Source organism: Hevea brasiliensis, chromosome 6 (genome assembly GCF_030052815.1).
Source record: "Hevea brasiliensis isolate MT/VB/25A 57/8 chromosome 6, ASM3005281v1, whole genome shotgun sequence".
In the NCBI taxonomy this organism is placed as follows: domain Eukaryota; kingdom Viridiplantae; phylum Streptophyta; class Magnoliopsida; order Malpighiales; family Euphorbiaceae; genus Hevea; species Hevea brasiliensis.
The window spans coordinates 16,182,487-16,210,259 of NC_079498.1; positions in this window are offsets into that span (position 1 = coordinate 16,182,487).

Below are 27,773 nucleotides of genomic sequence, written 5' to 3' on the forward strand. Positions count from 1 at the left end.
GAAACTACAATTTTTAAGTCTTCACTCAAAAGGCATCTAGCAGTACATCGGCTCCCAGCCGTACTTATACTCCACCCATCACTCCTCCTAAACCGTGCTTTGCTCCTCATGAGCATTTTAAGATGACCTATACCGGACCCTTCGGTAATGCTACTCCCCAACCAAACCCAAAGACAACCAGTAACTTCCCCCCACCAGATCAAGAGGTGGAATTCATAACCCGAAGTGGGAGATGTTACGGGAGTGAAGAGAAGGAAAAGAAGAAGGGAAAATCAAAAATGGGAGAGCTACTGGAGAACACAGAAGAGGAGGTTGAGAAAGTTGAAAAAGGAGAACCTGCTAGATCAAGCGGAGAAGAGGAGCTCTTACTTCAAATAATGAAGCAAAGTGAGTATGATGTTGTTGAGCAGCTGAGGAAGACGCCTGCTCGGATTTCATTGCTGTCATTAATTTTGAGCTCAGAAATGCATCGCCAAGCCCTGCAGAAGATTCTGGGTCAGGCCTTTGTAAACCTCGACATCACACCAGGGCAGTTCGAGAAAGTAGTTGGTCATATACAGGCATCCAGTTTCGTCACTTTCTCGGAAGAAGAGATAGACCCGGCTGGCTTGAAGCACACCAAGGCTTTGCATGTAACAGTAAAATGTAAAGGATGCATAGTCACCAAAGTCTTAATTGACAACGGATCTGCTCTCAATGTTCTACCCAATACCACCCTGACCAAACTACCCATGGACCGATCAAATATATGCCAAAGCGCTATGGTGGTAAGAGCTTTTGATGGCACAAGAAGGGATGTGCTTGGAGACATTGATCTGCCACTTCAAATCGAGGCATGCACTTTCAACGTCAAATTCCAAGTGATGGACATTGAACCTGCATACACCATGCTGCTAGGAAGGCCTTGGATCCATTCAGCAAATGTCATACCTTCGACCTTGCACCAGAAAATTAAATACATCATGGACAGCAGAATCATCACTGTGAAGGGGGAGGAAGCCATGCTGGTCACCAAGCCGCAATCACTTCCTTATGTGGAAGCAGCTGAAGAGTCCTTGGAAAGTTCTTTCCAGGCTCTAGAGTTGTGAGAAACTATCCTAAGGGATGAAGGGGCCACTGCTATGGTCGCCAAGGTGATGCTCAAGAACGGATATGAGATGGGCAAGGGGCTAGGCGCCACATTACAGGGGATTATCGAACCCATACCGACTATCCAGAAGGTTGGCCGTTTCGGCCTGGGATTTAAGGAAGATGCCCTGATGGATGGGCGATTTTGGAAGAGGAACCTCCTTCAGGATCAGAGATTTGACCAGGGAATCGGGAAAATGAAGGTTGTCCCGAAAATCACAGATGTCTTCATCAAACCAATCCTTGAGAACCCCGAGAAGGGTGAAGAATTACCCCAAGAACCATCTATTGATGTTATACAACTGGACTCCCTGTATGAGGCCTTGATCTCGCCAATTGATGAGGGGCAAGAACTGGACAACTGGGAAGCAGGGGACCTTCCTGTGCTTAATCTCGAGTAAAGTACATTTTGTTATCTTCACTTGATCATTTTGTCCATGGTGACAAGTGCAAGACTGTAAATGGACCCTTTTCTTATGATACAAATATTAATGAATTAATAGCGCATTTTACATACAATTCTCTTTTCCTTTTTCTTATGAAATCCATTCTTATAATATATTCCACTTTCGTTTCTTCAGGACCATTCTTCAATTAACACTTAATAATTCAATAGACTCAGAAATTCCTCTGGTTAATTTTGAAATCCCCATAACTGCCATTACTTCAAGTGATTCTGAAGAGGAACTTGCAGAAGAAAGAGGTGAGAGAAATGAACCTTCCCTGGTACTGTGTGGGGATGAAACGCATACCATCAATCTAGGCACAGAAGAAATAAAAAGGGAACTTAAGATTGTGGGGAGTGGGGAATTAGAAGATATGGTCAGTTTGCTCAAAGAATTCTTGGACGTATTTTCATGGAGCTATGATGATATGATTGGTTTAGATCCTCAGATTGTGACACACAAGATTCCCCTAATTCCCAGGACAATTCCAGTAAAGCAGAAGCTAAGAAGAATGAATCCCGACACCTTGCTCAGGGTTAGGGATAAAGTCAAAAAGCAGTATGATACCGGATTTTTGGAAGTGGTCAAATACCCTCAGTGGATAGCCAATGTTGTCCCGGTAATGAAGAAGGATGGGAGAGTCAGGGTGTGTGTTGATTACAGGGATCTCAATAAAGCGAGCTTAAAGGATGATTTCCCTCTCCCACATATAGACATGCTAGTAGACAATGCTGCAAGATTGGGCAGACGTTCGTGTATTGATGGGGCATCCGGTTACAATCAAATCCCCATGGATGAACATGACAAAGAGAAAACTACTTTTATCACTCAGTGGGGGGTATTCTGTTATCGGGTCATGCCATTTGGCTTAAAGAATGCTGGGGCTACCTACCAACACGCTATGGTCACGTTATTCCACGATATGATGCACAAAGAAGTGGAGGTATATGTGGATGATATGATCATTAAATCCAGAGAGGGAGAAAGCCATGTACAAGTGCTGAGGAAAGTATTCGAAAGGCTCAAAAAGTATCAGCTGAAATTGAACCCTGCCAAATGCGTGTTCGGAGATAGATCTAGGAAGCTGTTGGGATTCATAGTGAGTGAGAAGGGAATAGAAGTAGATCCAGACAAAGTTCGAGCCATTCAAGAAATGCCATCCCCGAAAACAGAGAGGGAGGTGCGCAGTTTCCTGGGGAAGCTGAACTACATTTTGAGATTTATTTTCAACCTCACTGTTAAAGCTGAGCCCATCTTTAGACTATTCAGAAAGAACAACACCTCTCAATGAGATTCAGTTTGTCAAGAGGCTTTCGAAAAAATTAAGCAGTACTTGTCAAACCCGCCGATATTGGTTCCTCTGGTGGCAGGGAGGCCATTGATTCTATACATGGCAGTCCAACAGAATTCAATGGGATGTGTTTTGGGCCAGCATGATGATGCAGGACGAAAGGAGAGGGCCATTTATTACCTGAGCAAGAAATTCAATGATTGCAAGTCTAGGTACTCTTTCCTAGAGAAAACTTGTTGCGCATTGGCCTGGACGACGAATCGACTTAAACACTACATGTTGAATCATAAGACATGGCTCATCTCCAGGATGGATCCTATCAAGTATGTATTCGAAAGCCCATTTGTGCCAAGGAGTATAGCCAAATGGCAGGTCATACTCTCTCAATATGACATTGTCTATATGACCCAAAAGGTAGTAAAAGGTAGCGTAATCGCTGATCTCCTAGCAGAAAACCCTATCCAAGACTATAAAGCCTTGGATTTTGAGTTCCCTAATGAGCATGCTAACGAAGTTGGTGGCAAAGAAAAGGAATCAGTTGATGTATGGGAAATGTATTTCGACGGAGCTGTCAATTTGTCTGGTAACGGGATCGAAGCTGTGTTGATATCCTCTGATGGAAGACGCTTCCCAATAGCTATCAAGTTAAGGTTTGACTGCACTAACAATGTTGCGGAATACAAAGCCTGTGTGATGGGTTTACAAGCTGCCATTGAAATGAAGGTCAGAAAGTTAGAGGTGTATGGTGATTCGGCCTTGATCATTTATCAAGTCAAGGGAGAATGGCAAACCAAGGATCCGAAGTTAATCCCATATCAGAAGTACCTACTGGAATTGATCAAGAAATTTGAAGAAATTTCTTTTACTCACCTTAGTCAGGACAAGAATCAATTTGCTGATGCCTTAGCCATCCTGGCTGTCATGGCTCAAAGGGAAGAAGGGCAGACGACTCAGGTATTACAAATCAAAGCAAGGAGTGAGCCGACATACTGCTTCATGATCAAGGAAGAAACAGATGGTAAACCTTGGTATCATAACATACAAGTCTACATCAAAACCAGAGAATTCCCTCCAGGGGCAAGCAGAAACGAAAGAAGAATGATCCAGAGATTAGCTTTGGGATACTTCCCCAATGGTGAAATTCTATACAAAAGGAGCTCTAACGGTGAACTGTTGAGATGTGTAGATGCAAAAGAAGCAAAGAGGATCCTTTTCGAGACTCATGAGGGGAATTGTGCAACCCATGCTAATGGGCATATGATGGCTAAGCAAATCATGAGACGGGGATACTTCTAGGTCACTATGGAGAAAGATTGCATCGAGTACTTTCGGAAGTGTCATAAATGTCAAATCTATGCAGATCCGATAAATGTCCCGCCTCATCAACTGTTCAATCTCGTTTCCCCTTGGCCTTTTGCAATGTGGGGCATTGATGTAATTGGTCCCATTAACTCCAAGGCATCCAATGGGCATAGGTTTATCCTGGTAGCTATTGACTATTTTTCTAAATGGGTCGAAGCGATGTCATATGCCCACATCACACAGAACACATTCCTCAAATTCCTCCGAAATAATATCATCTGCCGACACGGCCTCCCCAGCGAAATCGTCACTGACAACGCCAAGAATTTGAATGGTCCGAAGGTCAAAAGTTTATGTGACCAATACAAGATCCAACACCTCAATTCTTCACCATACAGTCCCCAAATGAATGGAGCGGTAGAAGCCACTAACAAAAATCTCAAGAGAATCATCCGAAAAATGATAGTCACCTATAGAGATTGGCATGATATGCTTCCCTACGCTCTTCATGCATACCAGACCTCCGTAAGGACATCAACTGGGGTAACTACATACTCACTGGTTTATGGAATGGAAGCTATTTTACCTATTGAGGTAGAAATTCCTTCCCTAAGAATTCTCAAAGAATCAGGAATTGATGAGTCGGAATGGATCCAGTCAAGGTTAGACCAATTGAAATTGCTGGACGAGAAAAGGCTAGCAGCTGCATGCCATGGCCAACTATACCAGAGAAGAATGGCTAGGGCATTTAACAAAGGCGTGCGCCAATGCGAATTTCAACCAGGAGATCTTGTCCTAAAAAAGCTGCTTCCGAATCAAAATGATGTCCGGGGCAAATGGACGCCAACTTATGAAGGACCCTATGTGGTTAAAAAGGCGTTTTCTGGTGGGGCCTTGATCTTGACCCATATGGATGGTGAAGAATTTCCAAGACCCGTAAAAGCTGACATTGTCAAAAAGTATTATACCTAAAAAAAAAAGGGGAAGAGGGTAGGGGTGAAAACCCGAAAGGGCGTTCCTAACAAAATGTGCGAAAGAAGGCGAAAACTCGGAAGGGCGCTTTCTATAAAATGAGTGAAGGGTGAAAACCCGAAAAGGCACCCTGAAAAAGAAAAGAAAAAAAAAACAAAATCTGGGGGTGAAAACCCGAAAGGGCGTCCTTAGAACCAAAAAATGGAGAAATAAGGAAGGGGACACGGGGCCTAGATCGGAAATAAACCACTACGACATGAATGTTTGTCAATAGAGTACTTGAAGTAATGGTAGTTAAGGGACTTCAAAGTCAACTACAAGGAATCTGTGAGATCTATCTTTGTACCCTTTTTCTTTGAAACTGTACCTTTATCTCTCAAGCCATAATAAAGTCATCCTTTCACTTTAATCTATCTTCTTCACACCTTTGCATTTTAATCTATCTTTTTGCTTAAACTCAGGCTTATATTTCTCGTATACTCATACCCTAATGCTGTCTTTTCTACATCTTTATTTTGTGCGCTATTAATACGTTAAAATTTTGTCATAAGATTAGGATTTGGATATTGATGACCTCATGCACTTTGCTAAGAGATTTGCAGGGAATGATCGCTAGCGAAAAAAAAACTAGGGGTGAAAACCCAGAAAGGCTCTTTTAGTCAGATGGGCAAAGGGAAAAATGAAAACCCGCAAGGGCACTTTCTGCAAGATAAGAAGAAAGTCGGGAACAGGAAGGTGATCCAGGGAAGTGAGTAAGAAAGGGAAGGTTATAGGTTTAAATCTTGAGACTCGTCCTCCATTAATCGTTTATCTTCGGGATCCTGTTAAGTACACTTCGTCGCGGAAGAACTTCTTGTATCAGGTTAGGCTTGCTTTGTAAGCATTTTAATTTTTCAGCATTTAAATTTTTGCTATCAACCTCTGGTTCCTAGATCTAAGTTGATTTTAATTTTTCAGCATTTAAATTTCTTGTTATCAACCTCTAGTTCCTTGATCTAAGTTGATTTTAATTTTTCAGCATTTAAATTTCATGTCATCAACCTCTGGTTCTTTGATCTAAGTTGATTTTAATTTTCCAGCATTTAAATTTCTGTCATCAACCTCTAGTTCCTTGATCTAAGTTGATTTTAATTTTTCGCATTTAAATTTCTATCATCAACCTCTGGTTCCTTGATCTAAGTTGATTTTAATTTTTCTAGCATTTAAATTTCTGTTATCAATCTCTGGTTCCTTAATCTAAGTTGATTTTAATTTTTCAGCATTTAAATTTCATGTCATCAACATCTGGTTCCTTGATCTAAGTTGATTTTAATTTTTCAGTATTTAAATTTCTTGTTATCAACCTCTGGTTCCTTGATCTAAGTTGATTTTAATTTTTCAGCATTTAAATTTCATGTCATCAATCTCTGATTCCTTGATCTAAGTTGATTTTAATTTTTCAGCATTTAAATTTCTATCATCAATCTCTGGTTCCTTAATCTAAGTTGATTTTAATTTTTCAGCATTTAAATTTCTATCATCAACCTCTGGTTCCTTGATCTAAGTTGATTTTAATTTTTCCAGCATTTAAATTTCTGTTATCAACCTCTGGTTCCTTGATCTAAGTTGATTTTAATTTTTCAGCATTTAAATTTCATGTCATCAAACCTCTGGTTCCTTGATCTAAGTTGATTTTAATTTTTCAGCATTTAAATTTCTGTCATCAATCTCTGATTCTTAGATCTAAGTTGATTTTAATTTTCCAGCATTTAAATTTCTGTCATCAACCTCTGGTTCCTTGATCTAAGTTGATTTTAATTTTTTCAGCATTTAAATTTCTGTCGTCAACCTCCGATTCCTTGATCTAAGTTGATTTTAATTTTTCAACATTTAAATTTTTGTCATCAACCTCTGGTTTCTTGATCTAAGTTGATTTTAATTTTTCAACATTTAAATTTCTGTTGTCAACCTCTGGTTCCTTGACCTAAGTTGGTTTTAGTTTCCTACACTTCCAAGTCAAATTTTGAGTCTCAACGTTTTAATACCCAATCGCCCAAAATATGGGTCTGAATCTTTACATAATTCCTACACGGGAAAATTTTATTCCCTTCAATAGAAATTATGTAAAGAGGGGCAGCTGTCGATACCATATTTTGGCCAGTCACCGAAGTCGATGAACTTTGAAAATTGACCCTCAATTGACATTCCTCGATTACAAGTAACCTGATTAGGAAATAAATCGATCCCGCATCCAATCAAATGTTTTTCTATCTCTTAACAAAAAAGATCACACTAATATCAGGTCCCCACGCCATTCAATCACATTTCCGATCTCCCAACAAAGGAGATCACATTAATATCAAGTCTCCATGCCATCCAATCTCATTTTCGATCTCTCGCCAAAGAAGGTCGAACCAACACCAAGTCTCCATGTCATTCGATTCATTACCGATCTCTCAACAGAGAGATCGAACCAATGTCAAGTCTCCATGACATTCAACCTCATTCTCGATCTCTCAAACCAATACCAGGTCTCCATGCCATTCGGTCTCGTCTCCGATCTCTCGTCAAAGGAAATCAAATTAATGTCAGGTCTCCGTGCCATCCAGCCTTATTTTCGATCTCCCCTTTATAAATATTGTGAAAAATTGTTTAATAAAGTTAAGGTTGCAGTCCAACTTAATGGTGTTTTCGAGCTTAGGAAGTTAAATCAAGTTTCCAATTCTGATGATCTAAAGTTCTACTCGGTGTTTGGTTCTGCCTTAGGCCGATCTTATGCTTACAATATTTCTCCTCTATCTTATACTTAGATTAATAATCATTTTAAGTTAAATGTTCTAATATGATCAAACAATTAAGTACTCATACAATTTGGACGTTTTTCGATCTTAACAAGAAATTGAGCAAAAGGACTTCATTTCATTCCAAGGTAAACATTTACAAGTCATTCGGCTGGAGGATCTCCCCCACCCTGATCTCTCGGTACATTTCGCTCATTCTCCCTCTCTCTCTGATTCCTCCTCGCTCTCCTCTTCGTCTCGAGGAGCTAGGTCCACCATCCAAGAGAAGTCTTCCTCACGATAATGCCTCCTGAGCTCAGCCAAAAGGTTGCTGTGGGCGTTCACATTAGTGCCAGCTTCCCTCGTCACAAGCTCTTCTTCTTTTACTCTGAGTTCTTCAGTGAGGCGGGCGACGTCAGCAGTTCGGAGCGCCCGAGCCTCTCCGAGTTCATGAGCTTGTTCGGCCAATTTATCCTCGTAGGACTTCATCCGACCTTCGAGTTTGGCAATATAATCTTGGGCAGATGAAAGCTGAGCTTGAGCAGAGGATGTGTCCTTGACCGCTTTTAGAATTTTCTGCCTCAGAAGATGAGCTTTTTCCCTGATTATATGTTGGTTCACCAAGCTCTCTATGCACAAACTCATCGTCTGAGCCAGGAGATCGACAATGTTACTCGGGGTCAGCCTGTTTCGATCCTCCTGAAGGCATATCGTAGCGCCCAGAACCTTGGCCAAGCCTAGATTCTTCCGAATATATCGGTTCTTCTCCAGAGAGTGAATGAGGACCTGGGCACCGCGGGAAAGGGTCCTCGTAGTAGGTTGGGAAGGTCCCCCTTCCGCACTTGTGGGAACTGGTGGAGGCAGTGGCCTTTCTTGCCGAGGGGGAGAAGGAACTACTTCTACTTCTGGGACCGGTTGTCCCGAGGGTCGGGATGAGTCTCCCGGCACTTCTTCTAAATCTCGCCTCAGCGTCTGTGATACCACGGCAATCTTCATTTCCCGTACCTTCCTGGAGATCTCCCTCTTTCGCTTATGGCTCTCTTTGGAATCCTTGCCGCCCGCCATACCTGCACAAAGAGAAAGTTAGTGAGTTCGCTAAGGTTCAGAGATCAGAGATGGGGATGGTACCAGGGTCGAGGTCAGAGAGCTGGAGCTCGTATCCTTCATTGGTGATCAGCCGCCTCATCCAATGTTCCAGCTCGGCCATCACCGCATATAAACAAGAGAACTTTCGGGTGGCCGCCTGATCCATAAGTTCCATTACCATGGCACCCTCATCCCTACTCAGGGCGATATGCTTCGGAAGTGACAGGACCAGATATTGCCAGCTATGGGGAAAACCCTTGAAAGCATTCGGAATCTTGCTCCTCAACATGAAGAAGCGATTTTTCCAATTCTTTAGTGAGGAGGGGAGATCGATAAAAAGCCCGTAGTGCGGCTTCACTTGAAAGAACCAGTACACGTCGTCCTTTCGTCTAGTAAGCCTATACAGCTCGGTAAATACCTTCGCTGTAGGATCGAGCCTCTTGGCCCGACACAAGCCTCTGAAAGCCACCAGGATCTGCCACGAGTTCGGATGTGTTAGTAGTATGCCCTAGAGCATATCATTTAGTATGTATCTTGTATATATTTTTATTAATAAAAGGCATTTCCACTTTTCCATTTATATAATATATTTATGTGTAATAGAAAAGGTCCATTGATATTTTGTTAGAAATATTATTCTTAAGTTGTTAAGAATATGAGTGACAATATTTCTAGCACAAAGTATCATAAATAGGTTCACAATCGAGGACACTTCATAATAAGGACATGACTTATCCAGAAAGATTATATTCATGTTTGTACCTAAGTTATTTATATGAGATATAAATAAGATAGAATGGTGAGTCTCATGCCATATAACAAACATGATAGACACTTATAAATGATAAGTAGGCTGAACCAGTGACACTTATGACAAGCACATGGAGTTTACTCTTGTCAATATTTTGTCATAAATCATATCAGTGCATATAATCTTTAGACTTGAGATAGCACAGTTATCTTGTATATAGGTAGTTTGAGTTTGATCCTGCTTTCATACTTGTACTGTGTATGGGTATATGGGCATGTGTCGGCTCCTACTAGTTATATATGGAAGTAGGTGTTGATCAGGATGGAATCTGTTCCTCTAAGTAAATAGAGATAAAATCCTATGTTCATTTAATTGTTCTTGATGTTTCAAGTTCCTGGCCAGGACAGATAGATTTATTCAGAAAAGAGTTTCTGATGAGAAAAATCTTTTTAATCAAGAACTGGAATTAAAAGAGAACATAATATTCATAGTAAATGGAGTTTGACATAAACCATGACTTCAGCTTGAGTTGGGATTTTGTAACAGAAAGATTCTAGTGCATGGTAACATATGATTATAGGTTCATTTAAGGTAAACCTTATTACTAATTGGGTGGCCATGGCATGCTATGCTAGGTGTTAACCATGGTCTATGAGGTTCATAAAATGATTTAGAGAAATCATTTATGGTAAGAAAGAGTTCTGATGATATTAAGAGTTGACATCATGTCTCATTGCCAATTAGTGATGAGCCTAGTAAGTCACACACATACATAAGTTATCACCTATTTAAATATGATTTAATTAATTAATTAAAGAGTTTAATTAATTAATTAAATAGGTTTGGTTTGCAATTAAATTGCAAAGTCCCTAGCATGACTTGAAACCAAATCTAGATTATTGGATGTATAGTATAAGTTAAATTTATATTTAAAGTGTTTAAATATGAATTTAATTAATGAGAAATTAATTAATAGAGATTAATTAATTAATTTATATTTGATATAAATTAATTAGAAGAAGAAAAATAATTATTTTGGATTGAGAACTCAAAATTAAGACACATGAGCATTTTGGTCATTTCACAGTGTGACACGTGGCACCATGAGATGGTGACACATGGGATTGCACATAAGCTTGCCAAATTTTTTTTTTAATCATGTAAGATGATTAAAATTAAGATTAAATATAGGTTTGACACTTTGCACAATGTGATTGGGTCACTTAAACCTAGAGCTAATCAAAGGGTGACATGTGACAAGGGTTTAATGTGTTAACCTAGCTATATAAGTGTTGTTATGAAAAAGAAAAACAACCAGCAGCCACTCCTCTCCTTTGTCATGCCATTTTGAGGCTCTCCATCTATTCTTCTTCATCTCTCGTCAATTCAAAGAGATTAGCCATCAATCCCTTGAATTAAGAACACTAGAAATTGTTTCTAGTGTCCTGTTTACATCTGTAATCTCTTAAAAGGCAGAACTTGAATTTCTAATTAATAGAAAAAGCTTTAGAAGCTGTTCAAGGGCTGCCATAGGTGTTCTTGGTGTGGACAAACTAGAGGGACAACATCTGGTGTCCTGAAGACAAATCTCAAAGGCGCAGACATGCTGCAGTGCATCAAGAGGTTAGTGTAATCATTCTTGATTTAATCTAGGATTCTAAAATTAATCTGATTAATTTAAAAATCTTAAATGGAAAATACAGATCCAAAAACATATTAAAAGAGTTTTAATATGTTGTTTATCATTGAAATCAAATAGATAAAGATAAATCTTGCATGATGCATGTGACCATAGGTGAAAATTTTTGAATTCAATGGTGTAAACTTGTGTTTTTCACGCTTCTGTTCCATCAGGATGCACTTGGGCTACTGAGATTTGGTGAAATTTCAAGACGTCCTTGAAGAAGTCATCAAGGGGAAACCGAAGCTCGGCTTTTAATTGCTCTTCGCACACCATGATCGCATCATTTTCCTCGAAAAAGTGATCGGCTCTGAGATCGCCGTGGCATCTGATAAGCTCGAAGGAGTCTGTTCGAAGGTTGTATTCTTGACTAATGGATTGCAGATCGGTTTCCTGGAGGACCAACGGCAACTGTTCCACTGGGAGATTTTCTCTACCCGAGGAAGATGTCTGCCTTGATTGAGCTGCTCGACCACAAATTAAGGCGGAAGTCGTTGGAGGCTCAGATCACCCACCTGGTCCGACCACTTCAACTTCATCCGATGACCACGAGACATGGATGGAAGGGGGGCTCGCCGCTCTCTGACCCTCGGTGCTGGTCATTTTCAAAGAAATAAAAAGGTTTAAGTAAGAGAAGGATTAAAGTTCTTATCGGAGTGTGATCGGTGCTAGAAGAACTTAAAGAAATGAGAGAATTTTGGAATCGCTCGCGAAGTGCTAAAAATAATATAAGGGAGCAACTGATTGACCCTTCCCCTATTTATACCCGTCTGAGCATTCAATGCTCACAGTGTCCCAAGCGACGCATCGATTAGCGGAATACGCCCGCTTTTCTGACACGTCACAGGAAGATTCCAGAAACACCATAAATAAAATAAGAGGAGATCGGCTGGCCAAGATCGTCGGATTAAGGCAGATGTTCAGGGTTATAGATTGGCTAGGGGTGATTCAGCTAGGAACCAGATCGAATATGCACATTAGAGATCGAAAAATACCCAATGCAATAATTAAATGATAACTGTCAAATAAAATTTCATTTCATTTCCAAAAGGACAGATTACATCATTTGGGCAATCTCAAGAGATCGGATTACATCATTAAGAACCTTTAAAGGTCAAATTACATCATTTAGGCGATCTCTAAAGATCGACAGTACATCCTACCTAGCAGGAACCTATGTCAAAGCCTAGTCTCGTAGCTGAATCAAAAGATGTGTGATCAGAAAGCCAACCATAAGCATCGGATAGATGTACAGCTTAGATGGAGTGACTATGACTCTCATGATGATGAGGAGTCATCGTCAATGTCATCAACCAGAACCGAGCTGCAGTCGGAATGCCCGATGTAGTGAGGAGCCAAATGAACTTCAAAGGGTAGTCACTGATGTTAAGAGGGAAATTAGCAGTCTTCTCGCCCGAAATCGGTTCACCGATTATATCGGTAGAGCGACCCGAGATCGGTATGATCGATATTTTCGATCTTGATCGGTAAATTAGTCCGGTTCTCTCACTGTCATCAGATGTGGCTATCATGATTTTTCGATCATCGGGGTCATAAATTTTCAGTCGGGGAGCTAAGAGAATAGTCGAAAAAAGATCAAAAGCGGTCACCATAGCTAGAATGTTACCGGAGAAATTAGAACAGAAGAAGAGAGAAATGGAAGGAGGAGAAATGGAATGTGGGAGAAATTCCCCACTGTGGCATATATATAGGGGGTCTGAGCATTTATTACTAGCGGAAATCGAAGCGGATGCATTGGTAACCGAAGAATTAAATGCTTTGCCTGAGGCAGATTAGATAGAAGGAGAGGTTTTAGAATGGGAGAGATCGGAAAAGGGTCATAATAGAGAGATCGGAAGAAATGGGAGATCGGAAAGCAAGGAGGAGATGAGACAATTTCCAATAACCCTCTTCATAATCAGAGCCGAGGTAGTTAAAGCGTTGCGGGAAAAATCAAATCTTCACCGCATGCTTCATTTGCAGAATTGCCCACAATGCTGACAGACGTCAGAACAGTAATGAAAGTCCTGTGCTTCTGAATCTCCACCATTAATCTTACTCGTAAGGACAAACCCGGAGCCTTTGGATCAAAAAGTAGACGACAGGACCGGTGCCTTTTGTTCCTGGCCTTCGAATCCATCTTGACAGGAAGATCTTAAGCCGTTGGATTGGAAAAGAGAAAGGACAAATATTCTGAATAGGATCTCAACCGTCCATTCTGATTCTCTTCAATTCTCAAGCATCAGATCATGTCCTTTTAAATCCAAACCTTCCATCTCCCCAAAAGAGATCCTGACCCTTCATTAGGAGCACCCGTTCCCTATAAATACCTGCATGCAATACTGTTGAAGGACGGATGAAAAAAAGGTGATAATTATAGTGGAGAAGCTCTGAAATTTGATTCATCCTCGCTACTTTGCTATTTTAAGCTTTCGAAATAGAGAAACTTCGAAAACCAGTTTTCTTAAGTATCTCTATTGAAAGAGTGTTGGACCCTGAAACTCTTCATTTTTCAGTTAGTTCATTACTCTGCGATACCATTTCTCAGTTCAGTTTTGTCTTCATCACCTTAATATCAACGTTTTATTCTCCAAGCTTAATCTCATTCCAACCCAGTTACCGTTACTTCAGCTCAACTACATTCTAACTTGTTACTTGTTATTTCAAAGTAAGCATTAGTCCCCAGACTATTAGCTTGCAGCTCTACAATATTTGTGGCTCCACAGTTAGTTTAATAGACTCAAATCCCCACAGGTAAGTGTCTAGACCGTTGCTTTATCAAATGCTCACGTTTTATTTTCTTTTTTCTCATGCACATAATTTTTATTAAGTTCAGTTATGCTAAAGAGCCCCATGTAGATAATTATTCCCTTGAGTTTACCTTTTATTCATCAGCTCATGTTATTTATTTGTTCTTAGCTTTTATTACCTTCAAATAAGGATGTTCTGGTTACGGGTAGCGTGTAGGTAATCTAGTAAAACGTTGATAGCTGTATCTTAACACGAGCGTTTCTTTAAACAAATAAAAATAATAAAAGTTTAAATAATAAATCGGAGGAAAAAGGTTATTAAGTCGAGTTCAGGAGATAACCTGGTATAGTGGGGATCGAGATAAGGTCGGATCCCAGACTAGTAAATCAAAAAGATCGGACTAAAGAAGTACTGGTAAGGCGATCACAAAGGAGATCGGCAAAAACTCAGACTGGTAACCCGTCCCTAGTTATAAGGCATCAATGGGTTAAGAGAAGCCATCACTCGGGTTCCTGGAGTCTTCAGGCACCAGAACCCTCAATCTAAGGTTCTTACGATATACGATTGTAATAAATATTTTAAGAGGTTGGGGGAGAGTTCTTACCCGATCCTCATTCTAACAAAAACACAGGAGATCGAAGGAGAGTTCTTATCTGAGATCCTTCATTAAAAACCTAAATTAAATACTTAAAGAGATCGGAGGAGAGTTCTTATCCAATTCTCAACCAAATTTTAATAAATGTGGAGATTGGAGGAGAGTTCTTATCCAAGATTCCTCACACTAAACTCTAAATTAAATACTTAAAGAAATCGGAGGAGAGTTCTTCTCTGATTCTCAACTAAAAACTTTATTAAGTATGTGGAGATCGGAGGAGAGTTCTTATCCGAGATTCCTCACGCTAAACTCTAAATTAAATACTTAAAGAGATCGGAGGAGAGTTCTTATCCAATTCTCAACCAAAATTTTAATAAATATACGGAGATCGGAGGAGAGTTCTTATCCGAGATCCCTCTTTAAAATCTTAAACAGAATACTTTAAGAGGTCGAGGGAGAGTTCTTACCCGATCCTCATTCAAATAAAACACGGAGATCGGAGGAGAGCTCTTATCCGAGATCCTTCATCAAATTTTAAATCATACACCTTAAGAGATCGGGGGAGAGTTCTTACCTGATTCTCACCTAAACTAAAATGGGGAAATCGGAGGAGAGTTCTTATCCGAAATCTCCCACTCAAAATTCCTAATAAACATGTCTAGAGATCGGGAGAAGTTCTGTCCCGAGCTCTCTTAGCGAAGTTCAAAATGAACAAAACTCCAATACACGAGGCAACTTTATCCGAACACCTATTCACTAAAGGGCCATCTCACGAACTTGTGTTCCTGGGCAACCCAAAATAAGTGAAATATCAAACATTCCTTTATTTTGCACAAAGGATTAACATCATCATCCCAATCCCCTAAACACCCTTTTAATTCATGAAAGAGCATAAGATTAAATCTGTTTACCCTCATTGAGGGACGAGACAAGGTGCCTAACACCTTCCCCGCCCGCATATGGACCCCGAACCTAGAATCTCTGTTTTCGAAGTGGTTTCTTTTAATTTATTTTTACAAAAGGTTTTCTTTAATTTCCCTCAAAATTAAAGTGGCGACTCCTCACTCTTTTCCACTTCGGTGAGTGTTCGTCCAGGCGACCGCAAAACACCTTGCGATAAAGAGAACCAAAGACCCAAAGCTTGAATCTGCTTTTCCAAACTTCTAAATGGAAGAATCTACTTTCAAACTTTGGAAAAAGTCAAGAAATCTCCTCCAAACCCTCCTTGCATTCTCCAATAGCTAAGAGAGGGAAAAGAAGAGAAAAGCCCAAGTGTTTTAGGCAGAAACACGAGCTTTGGTACCTTTTATGCCCTTATCTATTGATGGACATTTGGCTACCAAAAGCACTATCAAGAATAGTTTAGTTCCTTACTTCCTTCTTAACCCAAACTTGGGTCCTCCCAAGACCTATACATAATAATAGACATACATTTGCACATATACACAAGCACACATACACACACACACACACACATATACATCTTTTCGCATTTTACCATCACTCTCTGGTCAGTGAAGTTTTTATTTTCACTAGAATATTCCATTAAGAATAGATATTCTGATACTGAAAAATGACGGGTATTACACCTAAGAAGTTTCTAGCTTTGACACCAAAGGTGCACTTAAGGGGATTTATCTTCAGTTGATGTTGCCTCATTCTCTAGAAGCTTTTCCTCAAATGATCCGTGTGTTCATTAGACCTTTTGGACTTCACCACTATGTCGTCAACACAGACTTCCATAAAGTGTCTCAACATGCCATGGAATATTGTATTCATCACCCTCAGGTATGTTGCACCTGCGTTCTTCAAACCAAAAGGTATGACTAGCCACTCAAATGTCCCAATGGAACCTGGACACCTGAAGGCAATTTCTGATACATCTTTAGGACCAATAAAGACTTGATTATAGCCCAAGAAGCAGTCAAGAAAGGACAAGAGTTCATTATTGGCTACAGCATCAATGAGCATATTTGCAATTAGCATCATATGCATTTCTTTTAGTGTTGCAAAATTCAGGTCCCTAAAGTTAATATAGACCCACAATTTTCCTTTCTTCTTAACTATAGGTAAAATGTTACATAATCATTGATTGTACCTAGTTGTTCTGATGAATTCTGCTTTCAAGGGTTTTTTCTATCTGTTCTTTCAACTTCAGAATTACTTCCCTTGACATTCTCTTAGGTGCTTGGTGGTGAGGTCTGTACTCATGCTTAATTGGTAACCTGTGTTCCACCAAACTTCTTTGGAGACCTGGCATATCATGGTAATCCTAGGTAAAATAGTCCTTGCATTCATGAAGCAAAGAAATTATTTTTTTAATTTTATATCTTTCCTTAACAGAGAGTTGATATAAGTTACCCATGGTTTTTTAGCTGAGCCGAGGTTTACCTCCTCTAGAGGATCTTGTACACTAGTCAATATATCATCTAGCCTTATAGGTGCTAGATCTAGGTCCTAAAGTTACAGTTCTCTAGGTTCCTCCTCCTCTGGCTCTTCTTCATATATGGCCTCAGCTCCTTCTGCCTTTAGAATCTCTTTCATCTCAATTTTGTCAAGGAGCTGTTACATCTAAACTCTGGAAATAGTTGTTGCGACTACTGCCAACTCCTCCTGAGTGTCTTTGCTACTCATCCTGGAGCTCCTAATTAAGGGCTCTTTCATCAACTAATGATAAGGCACGATTGCAAATGTTTTTCCATCTTGCTCTGTTAGCTCCTCTAATTCATCCTCCTGCTTCTTTTCCACAAGTGAGGGAGCTCCTGTGGTTTTATCATACATCATAGACTTTCTCAAGGGGCATTTTGAGCTGACCCCTCCTGAGCTTTCTTTTTTAGGAACTAAATAGGGCAATTTGCATTGTTGTATTGGCCTCAATTGCTTTTGAGTTAGCTACAAAAGGCTTTGCATCTATCCATACCACCTCTACATCATTCCCTTTCCAAAATAATAAAAACTAGTGAAGGGAGGAAGGAATGCTCTAGTTAGCATATATCCAATCCCTCGCTAACAGAGCTTGATAAGTTGCAGTAGAATGAATAACAAAAAATACAGTATTAAAACACTTACTTCCCACAATTACCTCTACTGGCAAGACACCGAGAGTCTTGAATACAAGTCCAGTTAAAGGTGATACCGAGATATCAGTTGTAATCAAGTCTTCCTTTGTCTTTTCCAAGGTTAATAGCATCCTGAGTGGCATAATCTTAACTACCAACCCATTATTAATCAGCACCCTAGAAGTGGGGCAGCCATTGAGATGAGCCGTTATGTAAAAAGGATGCAGGCGCCTAGTCATCCTTTTAGATGGTTTGTCGATTATAACTTTCTTTAGTTCCCCTGGGTTGGTGCGTTGTATGGTAACTCCACTGCACACTTCAGCTTCTAAGGGATCTACTGATTTCTCAGGAACCTCCTCAAGTTCTTCCACTATCATCTTCTGGACAATAGTGGGTAACAACAAGTAAGTAACATTATAATCAACAGGTAGTTTTTTACCTCCCTTTCCTTGCTGCGATACCTCTTCTAAACTTCCCACTAACTATTGCCTTTCTGTTGAATTTGTTTTTTGGCAGAGGCTTTCCTTTCTCATCTTTTGTTCATCTTCTTTTTGCTGCCCTCTACCTCTAAAGCCTTCTCTTTTGTGTTCAGCTCAGTGGCTTTGGGAATTTGGGATGGCACACTACCTACCATTTTTTGCTTGGCTATATTAAAGGTGGTGTTACATACTTGGGTTAGTTCTTCTGAAACTTTAATGCAAGTGCAGCAGGTGTGGTAGGATTTTTAACCTTTTAGAGAAAGCGGTCTGGATAGTAACTAGCTCTCCTATTAACTCCTTTGGTACCTCGGTATCTGCTGGAACTCGAGTATCTATCACTTGGTATCTATCATCCAGGTACTTATCTCCTGGCTATTTCCTGAATGGTGATTCAAATTAGAGGCGTCTTCTAACTGAGCCCCTAGCAAACTGTGGAAGAGTGCCATAAGCTAAATACTTGTGAAAGGAACCTCTAGATTTTTGGATTACCTCAGTTTGAACCTACAGTCTTCTCAGCTCCTTGAAAACGCCCACTAATATAGTGGCTGTGTTGATGGGAGCCCTAGGAGGAATGGGTCTTTATCAATGAGCATTACTTTTTTCTTCTCAAAGAACTCTAACTCACCCTTATTGATGTGATACTAGATCACTTCCTTGAGAGCCCAATAGCTATTGGTGTTGTGATTATAGGATTTATGGTACTTACAGTAATCTCTCTTCTTTATCTCTTCCTGGTTGGCAACTTATGGTCAAGGGGAAGATTAATGAACTTCTCCTTTAGCAAGAAGTTAAATATCTCCTCTTTTTTTCTAGTATTGAAGGCATACTGAAGGGGTATATATGAAGTAAACTGTGTCTTTCTCTGTGGAGTTGGATTTTTCAAAACACCTAAAGTAGGACAGATATAAGTACCAGTAGTCACTAAATCAACCATAACAGGTTCATGGTTATTTACCTTCTGGTAGTAGGTTCCCATAGATGTCCTCTTCCGGTGTGATTCTTCTACCATTAGCTCCTCATACTCGCTACTTTTGTAACAAGTTCGTAGGAGTCCACGAACTCCTTCTCCTATAACTTCTTTCTCAGCTTGATGTCAAGTACCCATTGGGCCATCTTCACATACTCAGTCTCTTGCACCTATTCCTCATTTTCTTTAATCAAGCAATAAAAACATCATCTAATTCTCCCCCTCTTTGTGTCATCCCTGACTGTTCAGTAACACATACTTTTGGCTCAGCTCTAAAAATTTGAGTATAAAATTACCTCTCCATCTCCTGCCAAGAATACAAAGAGTTTCTAGGAAGAGTAGAGTACCAAAAAAAAGTAGTACCAGTGAGAGAGTTTGGGAGCAGTCTCAGCTTATAACTAGCAAAGTTCTCGTAATTTGCCAGTTCACCATATTGGATTATAAACCTTGCTATGTGTTTCAGAGTTGACTATCAACCTTCTCCTGAAAAGACATTGAAGTCTAGGATGCAGTACCCTCTTGGATACGAGTTCTCTCTATTAATAAAGTTTGGATATGGCTTGTAAAACTCTGGTTGACCGATTTGTCTCAAGCCAACATCATACAGCTCCTGCACAACATCTTTAATAATGTTTATAGTGTAACGCCCTTACTTTAGGTAGTCCATACATTCTACTGTTTCAATGACTAACGTCTGTTCGGACAGTAAGGATGTCTGAAACTATACTTAAACTAGGGCGAGGAGACATAAATTAACTGAATTAAGACTAAGAAAAATTAAGGAAAAATAAAAGAAATGAAGTGCAGATAGATTAAGGGAACCAGAAGTCACAGCAATGGGTGACCCTAATAGTTATTAGTAGTATGCCCTAGAGCATATCATCTAGTATGTATCTTGTACATATTTTATTAATAAAAGACAATTTCACTTTTCTATTTACATAATGTATTTATGTGTAATAGAAAAGATCAATTGATATTTTGTTGGAAATTCTATTCTTAAGTTGTTAAGAATATGAGTGACAGTATTTCTAGCATAAAATATCATAAATTAGTTCACAATTGAGGATACTTCACAATAAGGACATGACTTATCCAGAAAGATTATAATCACATTTGTTCCCAAGGTATTTATATGAGATATAAATAAGATGGAATGGTGAGCCCCAAGCTATAACAAATATGATAGGCACTTATACATGATAAGTAGGTCAAACTAGTGACGCATATGGCAAGCACATAGAGTTTACTCTTATCAATGCATTGTCATATATCATATCAGTGCATATTGTAACACCCCTATTTGTATAGCCTAGAATATTTCATTGTTCCGGTGACTGGTGTTGGTCCGGACAATTAAAGGGATTAGAACCACACTTAAGACAACTAGATAAGCCATAAACATAAATAATTAGTAATTGTCAATTAGTTAAGTATAAATAAGAAAAACAGAACATAAGAAGTTAAACGAGCCAAGAGTCACAGTGATGGGTGACCTTCTCGCGAACGACTGCGAAGTCGATTTAAACTCAAATTTTGAACCGTAAAATGTGACGCTGCGGTCCTTAGGACCATTACGAACACATTGGAAAAGAGAAAATCACGAAAAAAAGGTTGTTAAGCCAGTCAAATAATTAGGTCAGGGAGCAGGAAGAAATATTGAATTATTTGCAAACCGGGTTGAACCGGCGAGGGGCAACTTGGTCAATTGACCCCGAGAGCTGACTCCTGACCAAACTGTCAAATAAAATTAGAGAAAAAAAAATTTTGGGATCAAGAATTAAATTAAAGAACTAATAAAAAAAAAGAAAATGAAAAGAAAATGAAAAAGTGAAGGGAGATGACATCATGCATGATGCCATAAATCCTATAATTAATAAATTTAATTAAATTGATTTTTGAGTCTTCCATAAGACAAAAGACATAAAGAAAGAAAAAAAAAATCCAAAGTATTCTTTTTTCCCTAGTTGCCGTCTCCCATTTCTCTCTCCCTCTCCATTGTTAAACCTCCATTGAAGCTTGTATTCAAGCTCAAATTCCCTCACTTAACCTTAAGATTTTCCATAAAAACTTCATCAAAACTTGTTACCTCAACCTAAGAAGAGGATTGAAAGAGCAAAGAAAAAGAAAAAGGAAGAGAATTGAATAATTGGACATCAAAGATTGAGGTTAGTGATTTAAGTTGCAAAATTAGTTTATTAGTTGTGTTTATAGCTTGATTAACTTAGAAATAAACTTAAAATGAAATGAAATGAATTGTTGAGGGACCAAGTTGAATTTTAGCCAGCATGTGTATGAGGGGATTATTGCATGAGTTTGATAGATTTAAAAGTGTATATGATCTTGTTTGAGATGAAGAAACATGTATATAGGCTTTGAATCAATCAAATGCAATGAATTAGTGTGGTTAGGGTTTGACACTTAGGGTTTAGAGACAAAAAAATGTGAGAAATTAGTAAATGATATCTTTGACCTAGTTTGAAGTGAAAAATGGTCATTTGTGATCAAATGAAATGTGTTGGAAGTGTTGGAGTTGAGACTAAATTCGGACTCAATGTGGTCATGCTGTTGGCAGCATGACCAAGGTCCCTTTGAGGGACCAAAAATGAAAATTTACAAGTCCAATTGGTATGAGACCAATTGGAAATGAAAATAGACACTAAATGACACAATTTTCATTTAGAAACCATGCCCAAAAAGTGACCAAAACCTAGTGAATAAATTGACCCAATCCGGAAAATCTCAGTCTGCCCTGTACAAAATGATCAAATGAATAGTATTTGTTCATTTAGCCATAACATGAGCTAGGCAGGTCTAAATGACCTGAAATTTTACCAGTTGACAGTTTAGATATAGACCTAAAACTTTCATGAAGAACATAAACCCAAATTATGTCATTAACCCAGTCATTTGGCCACCCCAAATTGGTGACCTAAAACTACCAGAATCAAAATTTGCCTAGAATTCTGGGTTAAGTCAATTCCGGCAGCCATGGTTCAAATGGCTATAACTTGAGCTACAAAACTCCAATTGGAGTGATTCAAAAAGAAGAATAAACTTAAGACAATAGGGACCATTTTCTATGAAGAAAGTTTTGCCAAATTCTAACAGTAAGATGACCAATGGAACAGTGCAACCTTAGACACCAAAACTGAAAATTATCAAATTTGCCTAAAAGACTTAGAATTTGAATAAACAACCAAAACCAACAAATTTAGTGACCAAAATGTGGTGTGTGGGTGAAATTGGAATTCTAATACCTATTAAGCCTTAGAAAGTCAATAAATTGACTAGAATAGTGTAATGAATAGTAATCCGAAACACAAAAATTTAAGGAACATCGAGTTTAGCACATTAGAGCTAGGTAAAAGTGAAGTTAAATTTATTTTTGAATTTATGTTAAGTTATGGTACTGAAACACTATAAAATTGTATATTTCAGTTGAAAAGAACACCGGGAAAGAACCCGAGGAATCGAGTCAAGGCCAAGGGGTGAATCGCTTAAGGTTTGTGCACAACGTATAATTTCTGTAAATTATTTTCTGCATATGGTTTTGAATAATTTGAAATAGTAAATTGTGACATTATTTATGATGCTTTGATTTGAATTGTTGAAAGTTAATTGTGTATATTTGAAATGGCAATATTTAGCAAATTGTTAAGATAAGTTTTGAAACTACAGTGTCATGACCATATATTTGAACACCTCACTAGCATGACTAGTGGGGGTAATCAGTTTCGAATTTTGATTCCTTCTCTAGATGAAGTGTTGAGGTGTGCCAGTAGAAGAGGAATTTGAATGGATATCCATATATTTGAGCTAGCTAGCCTTGTGATGTGATTTCTCCTTAGCCTCTGGCTATTGAGATTATATTTGTTTCGAATGGCATGATATGACTGTGGGTTTTGTGAAATATGTTTTGATACTTGAAATGAATTTGTTTGAATTAAAAACTCATAAATTATGTTTTGTATTTAATTTTCATGTTCAGTCCAATTTTTGAATTAATGTGATTTTAATTCTGCATAAAGATTATTTTAGTATGTTGTGCACCACTGAGTCCTAGTACTCAGCGATAGCTGTTATTGTTGTCGCAGATTTAGAGACTAGAGGAGCAGCAGACTGAGCTACTGAGGACAGGGGAGCTACCTGCTTGAAGCTATCGGGTATAATTTTATACCCTGAATGTAAATATTTATTTTGATATATGTATTGCACATAAATGTATGGACATGTAAATTTGGTCTTAAGCAGTTTGTACAAAATTTGTATAAAGTTATAATAAAATTTAGTTTGGATTTCCTAATGTAGATTTTAGTATGATGTATATATAGATTATTTGTCTTTAATAAAATAGTGAATGGAAATGTTTTATTTTAATTTGAATGAGATTGATAGATATTATTTTAATGATTATTGAATTTTGGAAATTGAGAAATGTTGACTGTTGAATGTTGAGACTTGAGAAATTGGTTGAGATTGATTGTGAAAATTGAAGAAGTTGTTGAGGAAATTATTGGAAGTGCTTTCTTTCAGGTATTCGAAGAACTGATTTCTCAAAATACAGACGGAACTCTATCAAAATTTTTATAAAATTTGTGAAAAAATAAAATGGGCCAAAAATTTTATCTGATTTTCAACTTCAATTAAATGTTTTAATATCTATTTAGAAACGCTCACCACTTAACAAAAGTAAGAAAATTGTTTTAAAATTCTTTGTAGGGTACTTAATGAGTTATCGGTAGATGAAATTCAGTAGTTCATTAGGTATTCTATGGGATTGTCGATACCATATTTTGGCCGATCACCGAAATCAATGAACTTTGAAAATCGACCCTCAACTAACATTCCCCGGTTACAAGTAACCTGAATAGGAAATAAGCCGATCACGCATCTAGTCGAATGTTTTCCTATCTTTCAACAAAGAAGGTCACACCAATATCAGGTCCCCACACTGTTCAATCACATTTCCGATCTCCCAAGGAGATCACATTAATATCAAGTCTCCATGTCATACGATTCATTCCCGATTTCTCAAGCCAATATCAGGCCTCCATGCCATTCTGTCTCGTCTCCGATCTCCCATCAAAGGAAATCAAACCAACATTAGGTCTTCGTGCCATCCAGTCTTATTTCCGATCTCCCTTTATAAACATTGTGGAAAATCGTTTAATGAAGTTAAGGTTGCAGTTCGACTTAATGGTGTTTCCGATCTTAAGTGTTCAAGTCAAGTTTCCAATTTTAATGACCTAAAGTTCTATTCGTTGTTTGTTCTCTGCATAGGCCGATCTCATGCTTACAATGTTTTTCCGACCTCTCATACATAGATTAATAATCGCTTTCAAGTTTAATGTTCTAACATGTTCAAACAATCAGGCGCTTGTGTAACTTAGATACTTTTCGATCTCATCAAGTCATTGAACAAAAGAGAGAATCTCATTTCATTTCAAAGTAAAAAATACAAGTCATTCGGCTGGAGGATCACCCCCAGCCTGTTCTACATTTTGCTCAGCCTTTCTACCTCCCTCAGCTTCCTCTTCACTCTCCTCTTCGTCTTGAGGAGCCAGGTCCACCATCCAGGAGAAGTCCTCCTCAGGATAACACCTCCTGAGCTCGGCCAAAAGGTCGCCGTGGGCGTTCACATAAGCACTGGCCTCCCTCGTCACTGCCTCTTCTTCTTTCGCTCTAAGTTCTTCAGTGAGGCAAACGATGTTAGCAGTTCAGAGCGCCCGAGCTTCTCCGAGTTCACGAGCCTGCTCGGCCAGTTTATCCTCATAGGATTTCATCCAACCCTCGATTTCAGCTATATAGTCCTGGGCGGATGAAAGTTGAGCTCGGGCGGAAGATGCATCCTGGACCGCCTTCACGATTTCTTGCCTTAGAAGATGAGCCTTTTCCCTGATTATGTGTTGATTTACCAAACTCTCAACACTCAAGCTCATCATTTGGGCCAGGAGATCGTCGATGCTGCCCTGGGTCAGCCTGTGCCGATCCTCTTAAAGGCATGTGGAATCTCCTAGAACCTTAGCCAAACCCGGATTCTCTCGAGCAGATCAACTCTTCTCTAGGGAGTGAATGAGGACCTGGGCACCGTGGGAAAGGGTCCTCGTAGTAGGTTGGGAAGGACCCCCTTCCGCACTCGAAGCAACTGGTGGAGGTGGTGGCTCTTCTTATCGAGGAGGAGACTGAGTTATTTCTATTTCAGGGACCGGTTGTCCCGAGGGCCGGGACGAGCCTCCCAGCACCTCTCCTGGATCATACCTTGGTGTCTGCGAGGCCTCGGCGCGCTTTATTTCCCTCACTTTCTTGAAGACCTCCCTCTTACGCTTTCAACTCTCTTTGGAAGCCTTGCTGCCCGCCATACCTGCACAAAGAAAAGTCAGTGAGTTCGCTGAGGCCCAGAGCTTAGAGATGTAGAAAGTACCAAGGCCGAGGTCAGAGAGCTGAAGCACGCGTTCTTCGCCGGTAACCAGCCGCATCATCCAATGGTGCAGTTCGGCCATCACTGCATCTAAGTATGAGAACTTCTGAGTGGCCGCCTAATCCTTTAGCTCCATTACCATGGTGCCCTCATCCCTACACAAGGCGACATGCTTCGAAAGTGGCAGGACCAGATTGCCAACTTTGGGGGAAACCTTCAAAATCGTTCGGAATCTTGCTCCACAACATGAAAAAGTGATTTTTCCAGTTCTTCAGTGAGGAGGGCAGATCGATAAAGAGCCCACAGTGCGGTTTTACTTGAAAGAACCAGTACTCATCGTCCTTTCGACGAGTGAGCTTATGCAGCTCAGTGAACACCTTCGCTGTAGGATTGAGTCCCTTAGCTCGGTAGAGGCCTCTGAAGGCTACCAAGATCCGCTATGAGTTCGGATGTACTTAGGCCACCGAGACATGGTGAAATTTCAGGACGTCCTTGAAGAAGTCATCAAGGGGAAACTGAAACTCGGCTTTTAATTGCTCTTCGTACACCATGATCGCATCATTTTCCTCGAAAGAGTGATCGGCTTTGAGATCGCCATGGCATCTGATAAGCTCGAAGGAATCGGTTCGAAGGTTGTATTCTTGACTAATAGATTGCAGATCGGTTTCCTGGAGGACCGATGGCAACTCATCCACAGGGAGATTTTCTCTACCAAAGGAAGATGTCTGTCTTGATTGAGTTGCTCGACCACAAACTAAAGCAGAAGTCGTGGGAGGTTCAGATCGCCCACTTGGTCCGACCACTTCAACTTCATCCGATGACCACGAGACATGGACGGAAGGGGGGCTCGCCGCTCGCTGACCCTCGGCGCCTCTCATTTTCAAAGAAATGGAAGAAGTTTAACTAAGAGAAAGATCAAAACCCTTACCGGAGTGTGATCGGTGTCTGAAGAACTTGAAGAAACGAGAGAATTTTGGGAATCGCTCACGGAGTGCTGAAAATAACATAAAGGAGCAACTGACTGACCCTTCCCCTATTTATACCCGTCTGAGCATTCAATGCTCACAGTGTCCCAAGCGGTGCATCGGTTAGTGAAATTCGCTCGCTTTTCTGACACGTCGCAAGAACATTCCAGAAACTCCATAAATAAATAAGGGGAGATCGGCTAGTTAAAGATCGGCAGATTAAGGTAGATGTTCAAAATTACAGATAGGCTAAGGGCTATTCAGTTAGGAATCAGATCGGATATGCACATTAGAGATCGGAAAAGGGTCATAATAGAAAGATCGGAAGGAGTGGGAGATCGGAAAGCAAGGAAAGGATAAGACAATTTCCGATAACCCTTTTCATAATCAGCGCCGAGGTAGTTAAAGCATTGCAGGCAAGATCAAATCTTCACCGCATGCTTTATTTGCAGAATCGCCCACAATGCTGACAAGCGCCAGGACATGTCATGGCAGTCCTGTACATCTCGATCTCCACCGTTGATCTTACTTGTAAGGACAAGCCCGGAGCCCTTGGATCAAAGAGAAGACGATAAGACCGGCACCTTTTATTCCCGGCCCTCGGATCTCCCTTGACAAGAAGATTCTGAGTCGTTGGATTAGAAAAGAGAAAGGAGAAATATTCTGAATAGGATCTCAGCCGTCCATTTTGATTCTCTTCAATTCTCAGGCATCAGATCATGTCCTTTAAAATCCAAACCTTCCTTCTCCCTTAGGGGAAATCCTGACCCTTCATTAGGAGCACCCGTTCCCTATAAATACCTTCATGAAAAAACTGTTGAGAGGAGGACGGAAGAGGGGTGGTGATTATAGTGGGAAGGCTCTAAAACTTGATTCAGTCTTGCTACTCTGCTATTTTTAAGCTTTCAAAATAGAGAAACTTTAGAAACCAGTTTTCTAAAGTATTTCCATTGAAGGAGTGTTGGACACTGAAACTCTTCATTTTCAGTTTGTTCATTACTCTGCGATACCATCTCTCAGTTTCAGTTTCGTCTTCATCATCTTTATATACACCTTTTATTTTCCAAGCTCAATCTCATTCCAACCTGGTTACTGTCACTTCGGCTCGACTGCATTCTAA